We start from the raw sequence: 8,402 nt of genomic DNA, 5'->3' as shown, positions 1-8,402 counted from the left end.
TTTGGGGAGTAGGAAAAGAATAAATGAAACAAGACTGGATTGGGAGGGAGACAAACCATAAGAGACTCTTAATGTCACAAAACAAACAGAGGGTGGCGGGGGGGGGGGGAGGGAGAAGGTGGTGGGGTTATGGACATTGCGGAGGGTATGTGCTATGGTGAGTGCTGTGAAGTGTGTAAACCTGGCAATTCACAGACCTGTACCCCTGGGGCTAATAATACATTTTATGTTTATAAAAAAAAATTAAATAAAAAAATGGAACTATCATAGGAGTCAGCAATTCTGCTTCTGAATATATTTTCAAAGGAAACAAAATTAACTCAAAGAAATATCTGTATTCCCATATTCCTAGCATATGGAATAATAGCCATAATATGAAATAATATTAGCCATAATATGCAATAATAATAGCCATAATATGAAAATAATAAAACCAGGTTTCCATCAATAGACGAATGGGTAGGAGTATTACATGTGTGTATAAACAATACGGAGCATTATTCAGTCTTAAAAAAAAAAAAAATCCTGTCATTTGGGACAACATGGTTCAGGATAAATTTGGAGGGTGCTATGCTAAGTAACATATGCCAGAAAGAGGAAGACAAATACTTTATGGTATCACTTATTTGTGGGGAAAAAAAGAAAGAAAAAAAAAGCTCAACTCCTAGAAGCAAAACAGAAAAGCAGTTGCTGAGCCATCACGTTGTATGCTTTAAATATCTTACATTTTTATTGGTCAAATACATACTTCAACAAAGCTGAGGAGAAGCACATCATACACACCAAAAAATGAATAAAAATAGTGAGTATTAAAATTTGAATAAGAATAAAAAAGATTTGAAGGGAGCCAGTGAGGAGAATTCAGAATATTAGGCCGAAAGTGTTCTTAGATAATAAAGTGGGGATGGTAGCGGTGATGGAAGAAATTCCCCCATATTCATGGTGTCATAGACATCAGAGTTTTCAGGGAACATATACATAGCAGTCACCAAAACCACTGCACAAGCGTATCCTTAGGATGCAGAATCACGTCTAATCTATGTGATTGTAGAAGACCATTCACTAGAGTTCCTGTGGTACTTTGACAATGGTGCTGATTATCTGTGGCAAGATTGTCCAGAATCCTGATCATTTCCCAGAGCAAAGTATAGAGATTACAGGATTTCCAGTGAACTTCCTGAGAGGCTCACAGAGCAACACCTATAAGCACAAAACCTGGTCCAAAATGATCTGCAATGGCAGCCAAGTCTTTTAGGTTGACTCCCAATGTCTTAGCCTCTTCTCTCCTAGGAACATGTTGAGAAAGAAGTTCATAGATTGCTTTTAGTGTTGTAATTTTCACACCTAAGCTTGTAGGTATAACACATTTTTATAGGACTTTTGGATCACCTACTGCCTGGAAAGATCTGAGGTCACAGGATAGTTAAGAAAATAGTCTGAATGAAAATTTGATGAGGGCTAATAAGATTAGCTAGAAATAGGATCTAGTCCTATAGATACAAATAGGCACAACTGTCATTAAAAAAAATAAAAAATAAAAAAGCTGTCTCAGGGAAGTCTATCCAGGGTTTATGGAAATAATTGTCTTATGAATTTGTATTTTCAAATTCATATCTGCTTTTGATGGAATGTTTTCCTATCCCTCAATTTTATAGAAAATCCCTCCCTGGTGGTGGCTCAGGGGAATCCTTCATTGTTACATGTAAATCAGATACAGAACAAGGCTTAAAAGTAAGTGGTTCAGGAGAAGACATTGAAGTCATTTAACTTTCCTTCCCCAGATCTGAACAGTAGGGAAGCCGAACCAAGGTCTTGAATAACTTTGAGCAATTGGGGAGTGGGAAAAATAAGAACAGGCTTGAGGGAATGTGTGTAAAAAAGCAAGGAGGATCAGAACATGGTGATGGGGGAGAGAGAAACGTGCTGAGAGAAGCAGAATGATAAAAAGAGGCAACATAGTGAAGTGGGAGTGTCTGAGGTGGGAATAGATGTGGGAGTTAACAGTTGAGGACAGGTGAATGTTGATATATTGGGCAGTTTCAGATAAAGTAGACAGACTGTTGGAAGACCTAAGATTAGACCGAGAAAGTTATTTTTCTTCTTTACACCAGGAGCAATTAGCAAACCATATTTTAGAGGAGATTTTGGATCACTGGTATCCAGGACCTTCTGGAGATGAACCAGTTTGGAGACATTCCCCAAATCCTTGCTCTCCCCAAGTGCTGCTTCATGGGTATGAGCCAGAGTTTCTCAAAAAGATATTTAAAGGAGGATTTTAGAGTCATGAGAACTGGGACCTTTAACTTTACTGGATACTGCAGATGTATTTTGAAAATGATTGTACTCATTTTATTTTCACCATAAAAAGGTTTACACTTGGTCCAGATCCTTACAACATTTAGTACTGTGAAACTTTTATATTTAATCAAACAGAAGGTTTGGGCTATAAATCAGTCTCTTATTGCTTGTGGCTTTAATTTTATTTTCTAAAGAACTTGAATACTTCCACCCCTTGAATACCTTCTTAATTGTATTGCCTATTTATATTTTCTACTATTTTTATAAAGTCCATAATTTTCTTATACTTTTGTCAGAATTTTTTAAATATTCTAGCTGTGAGACCTTGGTGGTCATAAATATTGCAAATGTCTTCTTTCAGCCTGTAAATTATCATTTTACTTGTTCAAGTACTGAATTTTGAAGACTGGTGTAGGCGCATGTTTCTACTTTTTCATTTTATGATTTGTGCCTGTTAAATCATCTTTGTCTGCTATCGAGTCCTAGATATATTTTCCTATGTTTTCTTAAACTTAAAAGAAGTGATTTTCATGTTAAGATCACCATGTCCTTTTGAACTGATTTTAGAAGTAATAATAACCCTCTCTCTGAATCCAAACCTTCATCAGCAACATTAGATGGGGGTTCCAGAATTCATCCTCAGTTCTGATAAGACTTCTCCAATTTTGCCTTCTCTCTTGACATCTACAGGATTTACTCTGTCATTCCTTTTCTTGTACAACAGGAAGCACAGGATCGGAAGTCATACCTTCCACTCTGGACTATAATTCTCATGATCCTGTACATATTCTTCTCTTCCCATCTGCTACATCCCTCCATTTCCTTACTTTTCATCGTGCTACCTTAAATTCTAAGTCAGTAATAAAAGCCTCCTTCATCTTTAACCCTTGTAAATATTTCCTTCGACTTCTTTCTCTAGCCTCACTCTCATGTCATATGCATTCTATCTTCTAGTGTTACTCCTTGTAGTTGTCTGCAACTCACCCAATTTCTCTTCTTCCCTCCCTGAATATTTTATTCCCTGGGTCATTGTTCCTCTCTCCAATAATACCCCAGTTATTGTTCTTAATAATTTCAATATCCATGTAAATTGCACACCTTTCGGTGACATGATCAAACTTCCTCCCATGATCTTGCCTTCCATCCCACCTCAGCCATTCATTATCATGTCAATGCTTTTCCAAATCATACTCTATTACTCCACTGACAGCAAATGTTTAATTCAAATATAAGTTTAAATCCAATGACACAAACACTTTTTATTCACCTCTTATCATCCTCCCCATGAACCTTATTCCTTTCTAGCTAACTTTATGCTGTTGTCAATCATTTTGAGCATTCTACTCTATTTACTCTTCACTCCAGCCTTTCGATCCTTTTGCAGTATTTCTTTATGCCACACAACCTACTTCTATCCAGTGGCTCACCCATTCTTGTTTTAGTCAGTTACACTTTGCCTCAAAATAATCCACAATAATATTCCTAGTGCTGCATTAATAATTAATCTCCTGGAGGATTTTGATTCTTAGTCTATTGTCTTTTCTGTGAAATATGAAATAGGATTTCTTGGGTTCTTGTTCATTTCTAAAAGGTATAGTTTCCTACAATCACCTCATCCTCATTAAAGGCTGATACAATTTTATTCTAATTCACACACACACACACACAAACTGAATCAATTAAAAGAATTTCTGTTTTCACTAGTTCTTCCTATTATGATTTACCCAACAATACCCATCTGGGCCCATTTATTAAAGCCTATGTCCTTTTACTGAGAATGAACTACCAAGCTCCTCATTCTTTATCATACCTTCAAAGATATCATAATTATGTCGCTTCTTACTGCATCATCCCTATCAGAAAACAAACATATCTTTATATCTCACAGCAATCAAACCACAGTAAATTATTTTAAACCCATTTGATCCTTCAGCTATCACTGTTTTAATCTTTCCCTTCATAGCTAACTCCTTGAAAAAAAAATTTATACTCTCTCCATTTCCTATTTAATCTCTTCAAATAAAATATTCTTATATCTGGCTTCAACTGTCACAACAGCTTTTGACATAGTTGCTTATTTGTGGGACTTTTTTTTTCCTGAAGGGAAAACTATTTCCTATTCTAGTTTCTATTACTACCACACTTAGTAGTGTGATCCTAGATATGTCAGGTTTTTCATACTAAACAATTCTCCAATTTTTGATGGACATCCACTGGGTGCCTCACAATTTAACTTAATTTGGACACTAACTGCCAGAATTAGAGCAGACCCTACAAGTTACTACAGCCCCTTACTTCAGACAACAATAACAAGTCTGGTTTGCCACCTGTACTTCTGACCAACTAGCAGTTTAATGGCTATTTAAATCATAAGTTCCTACCACCTCTTCATAATTTCCTAAAAGTTTACTTATTGGATAAGCAGTGTATTATAAAAGGTTATATGACTCAGGAACAGCCGAATGGAAGAGATACACAGGGCAAGGTGTATGGGAAGGGGTGCAGAGGACCTCCAAACCCTTTCCAGGAGTGCTGCTACACATTTTGGCAACCCAGAAGTTCTCTGAACCCCTTCAGTAAGAGTTTCTTAGAGAGGCTTCATCACGTAGGCATATTGATTGAATCATTGTAATTGATGATTTATTCAACCTGTAGTCCTTCTCACCTCCCGGGAACTGGAGGATGGGTCTGAAAGTTCAACCCTGTAATCACATAGTTCCCTGGCAATAAACCCTCATTTCCAAGGCTTTTCAAAAGTCACCTCATGAACAGAAATTCGGGTGTGGTTGAAAGCTTATTATGAATTTTAAAAAGACGACCCTTTCACTTTTATTGCACTTTTCACTTAGGAAATTCCAAAGCTCTGTGCCAGGTACAGGGACAAAGACCAGACACATATTTCTTGTTATAACATCATGTTCATCTCCCCATTTTCAGCTTTCTTTTCTTTTCCTCTTTTTTTTTCCCCCTATCACTCCTCTTAACACACTATTTCCACTGGTAACTTCAGAATTTTGCCATGTCCTACATGTGCCATGATTGGGCTTTGTCAAGTTAAAGAAAAGTCTTTTCCTCCCTTTTCTAACTTACGAATAGTAGGGGAGCAAACCTTCAAGATGCTCATTTAACTATCATCATCTCTGTCAAGAATTTCCCACTCATAGGAAATTACTGATTTTGGTCTCAAAGAATTTGCAGTAGCCTTATTTTACGTAATAATTAATTGAATATACATGTTCCCTTTAATAGTTTTCTTAAAGACAGAGCCACTGTATTATTACTTTGGTATCTTAATTACTTAGGCCAAGATTTGGATCATTTATGTGAACATATATTTTGTATTGAACTTAGACTTGAGTGAGATGACATATTTTCTAGTAGTATCTTTGTTTGGTATAGTTTCTTAGGAAGATCTAGATCTATGAAATATGATTCTTTTATTTTTTTTTAAGATTGTACTTATTTATTTGATGGAGAGAGACACAGGGAGAGAGAGAACACAGGCAGGGGGAGTGGGAGAAAGAGAAGCTGGTTTCCTGACAAGCAGGGAGCCTGATGTGGGGCTTGATCCCAGGATCCCATGATCCCATGATCATGACCTCAGTTGCTTAATGACTGAACCACCCAGGCACCCCTGAAATACGATTATTAAGTTCACTTCCAGACATGTATGTTGATCAAAACCCAGATCAAAAGAACGAGTAAAATACATTGTGCTAGGTGTGGTAACTATTATCATTTATTCAAATTGTTAGTCTACTGACTTAAAAGGAAATGTGCATGTTCTTGGTAACTAGTTCCTATCAATGACCTAAGCTTTTCTTCAGGAAGGACTTGGCTCAATTCTTATTTGTTAATAATATACATAAAAATTTTTCAACTTAGAAAAGAAAATCTTCTCAGTATAAAAGTTTTTCTCTGTTGTTTTAAATTATATATATACCTACACATAAACAACCCTATATGAGTATTATACTGACACATGAATATAGAAAGCATAAGTGTGGCTTATTAGAAATTCAAACTTTCATACAAAATTAATGATATGAATATACCCTCACAGGTTCCTCTATCAACTTACACAATTTTAGCAGCTATGATGTCCTTTTTTATATTAATTGAAGACTTTTTATTTTCAACAGCACTCAGTTTTCTCTGCTACAGTAGCCAAAACAAAGCTTCTAACAAAAGCCCAAATTCATGGTATTTATTATTACAGAATAAGAACAAAATTCTTATATCTCAATACAGACAGATGAAAAGAATCCCAGTGACCACCCTTTCTCAAGTAGGATTTCTATTATGACCAGTCTGAGATAGAACTATTAGAGTAGTAGAGCATTAAAGCAAGTGGGGAATAGATCTGGATAATAATTCTGAATATATCTGTTATAGTCTAAATATTTGTGTCCTCCCCACCAAATGATGTATTGCAATTATAACCGCCTAAGATTATGGTTTTGCAAAGTGCCAAGGTCATGAGAGGGAATGGAATTAGTGTTCTTTTCAAAAGCCCTCAGAGATCCCTTGCCTCCTCTGCCTTATGTGATAGAAGACAAGAAGACACTGGCTGTGAACGAGGAAGAGGCCTCTCAAAGAATGTGGCAATGTTAGTGCCCTGATCTTGGACTTCTTAGCCTCCAAAGCTCTGAGAATAAACTACCCAATCTGTGGTATTTTGTGATAGTAGCTGAATGGACTGAGACAGTCTCTGTTTCTAACTACAGACTTGCAAATGTATTAAATTTTTACCTCATTACTAAATTTGGGGATAGTGTGTCACCACTTCTTTGGCTCCCAACTTCTAGGGGCGGAAAAAATCCCAAATCATTAGTAGAATTTCTGACTCAATGAGGTATTAAGGACAAGCTGATCATACTAGTTGTACTCCATATGGTCTACTTATAACCCATTCAAATAGAATAAGCTACGGATAAAACAATGCCTTTCTTTGTAGAATCAAGGTGACTTTGATAATCTGTTTCTGGCCTCTTTATATCTATATTTAAGATGTGGCTCCAATACTGTCATTTCCACACATAAACTATTGATCTCATCTTAGAACCCAAAAGCTCCAGCACAAATCTTCTCAAAGTTTAATCTTCATAGGATTAACTATGGATATTATTAAAATGCAAATCTTGATTAACTAGGCTTGTGGTGGGTCCTAAGATTCTTCATTTCTAATAAGTTACCAAGGGATACGAACACTGTTGGTTTGAAAACAACACTGAGCAATAAGGTTCTTGTAGATTTTCTAAGATCCTTTAAGAAAAATTTTCTCACACCATTCTTTTAAAATTTTTCTTACTGGTCCTACTTGATTGCAAGCTTCTTAAGGAAATGAAATAGTCATTTATATTAGCATGTGCCTCTGTGTATTTTCTTCTCTGTTCTCTAAATTCTTAGTAGTCATCTCAGTTTCATAGTTCCTCACTAAAGGACAATATTGCAGACTAAATGGATACCTCAGGGCTGGGAATGACTGAAGAAGCCTCAATATGGGCGACCAACTATCCCTTATTTGTAGGTTTTGTTTTTTGTTTTAATAACATTCTTTTTTTTTTAAGATTTTATTTATTTATTGGACAGACAGAGTTCACAAGTAGGCAGAGAGGCAGGCAGAGAGAGAGGAGGAAACAGGCTCCCTGCTGAGCAGAGAGCCCGATGCGGGGCTTTATCCCAGGACCCTGAGATCATGACCCGAGCCAAAGGCAGAGGTTTGAACCCACTGAGTCACCCAGGCGAAAATGTAAGGTTTTTTTTGGTTTTTTTTAAAGATTTTATTTACTTGATAGGGAGACAGTGAGAGAGGGAACACAAGCAGGGGCAGTTCGAGAAGGAGAAGCAGGCTTCCCATCAAGCAGAGAGCCCAATGCGGGGCTCGATCCCGGGACTTGGGGATCACAACCCGAGCCGAAGGCAGATGCCCAACCGACTGGGCCACCCAGGTGCCCCCCATATTTGTAGGTTTTATGTGACTTTGTATGACAGGGAGAGTAGCAATTTGTTTGTGGGAAATGGAAGTTAATGAAACCTTTTTTAGTTTGAAAGTAAGTATAGTGCTTCTTTTTTTTTTTTTTTTTTTTTTTTTTTTTTTTTTT

This window comes from Mustela nigripes, chromosome 12 (assembly GCF_022355385.1).
Source record: "Mustela nigripes isolate SB6536 chromosome 12, MUSNIG.SB6536, whole genome shotgun sequence".
Lineage (NCBI taxonomy): Eukaryota > Metazoa > Chordata > Mammalia > Carnivora > Mustelidae > Mustela > Mustela nigripes.
Note: the sequence above shows the minus strand (reverse complement) of the source record.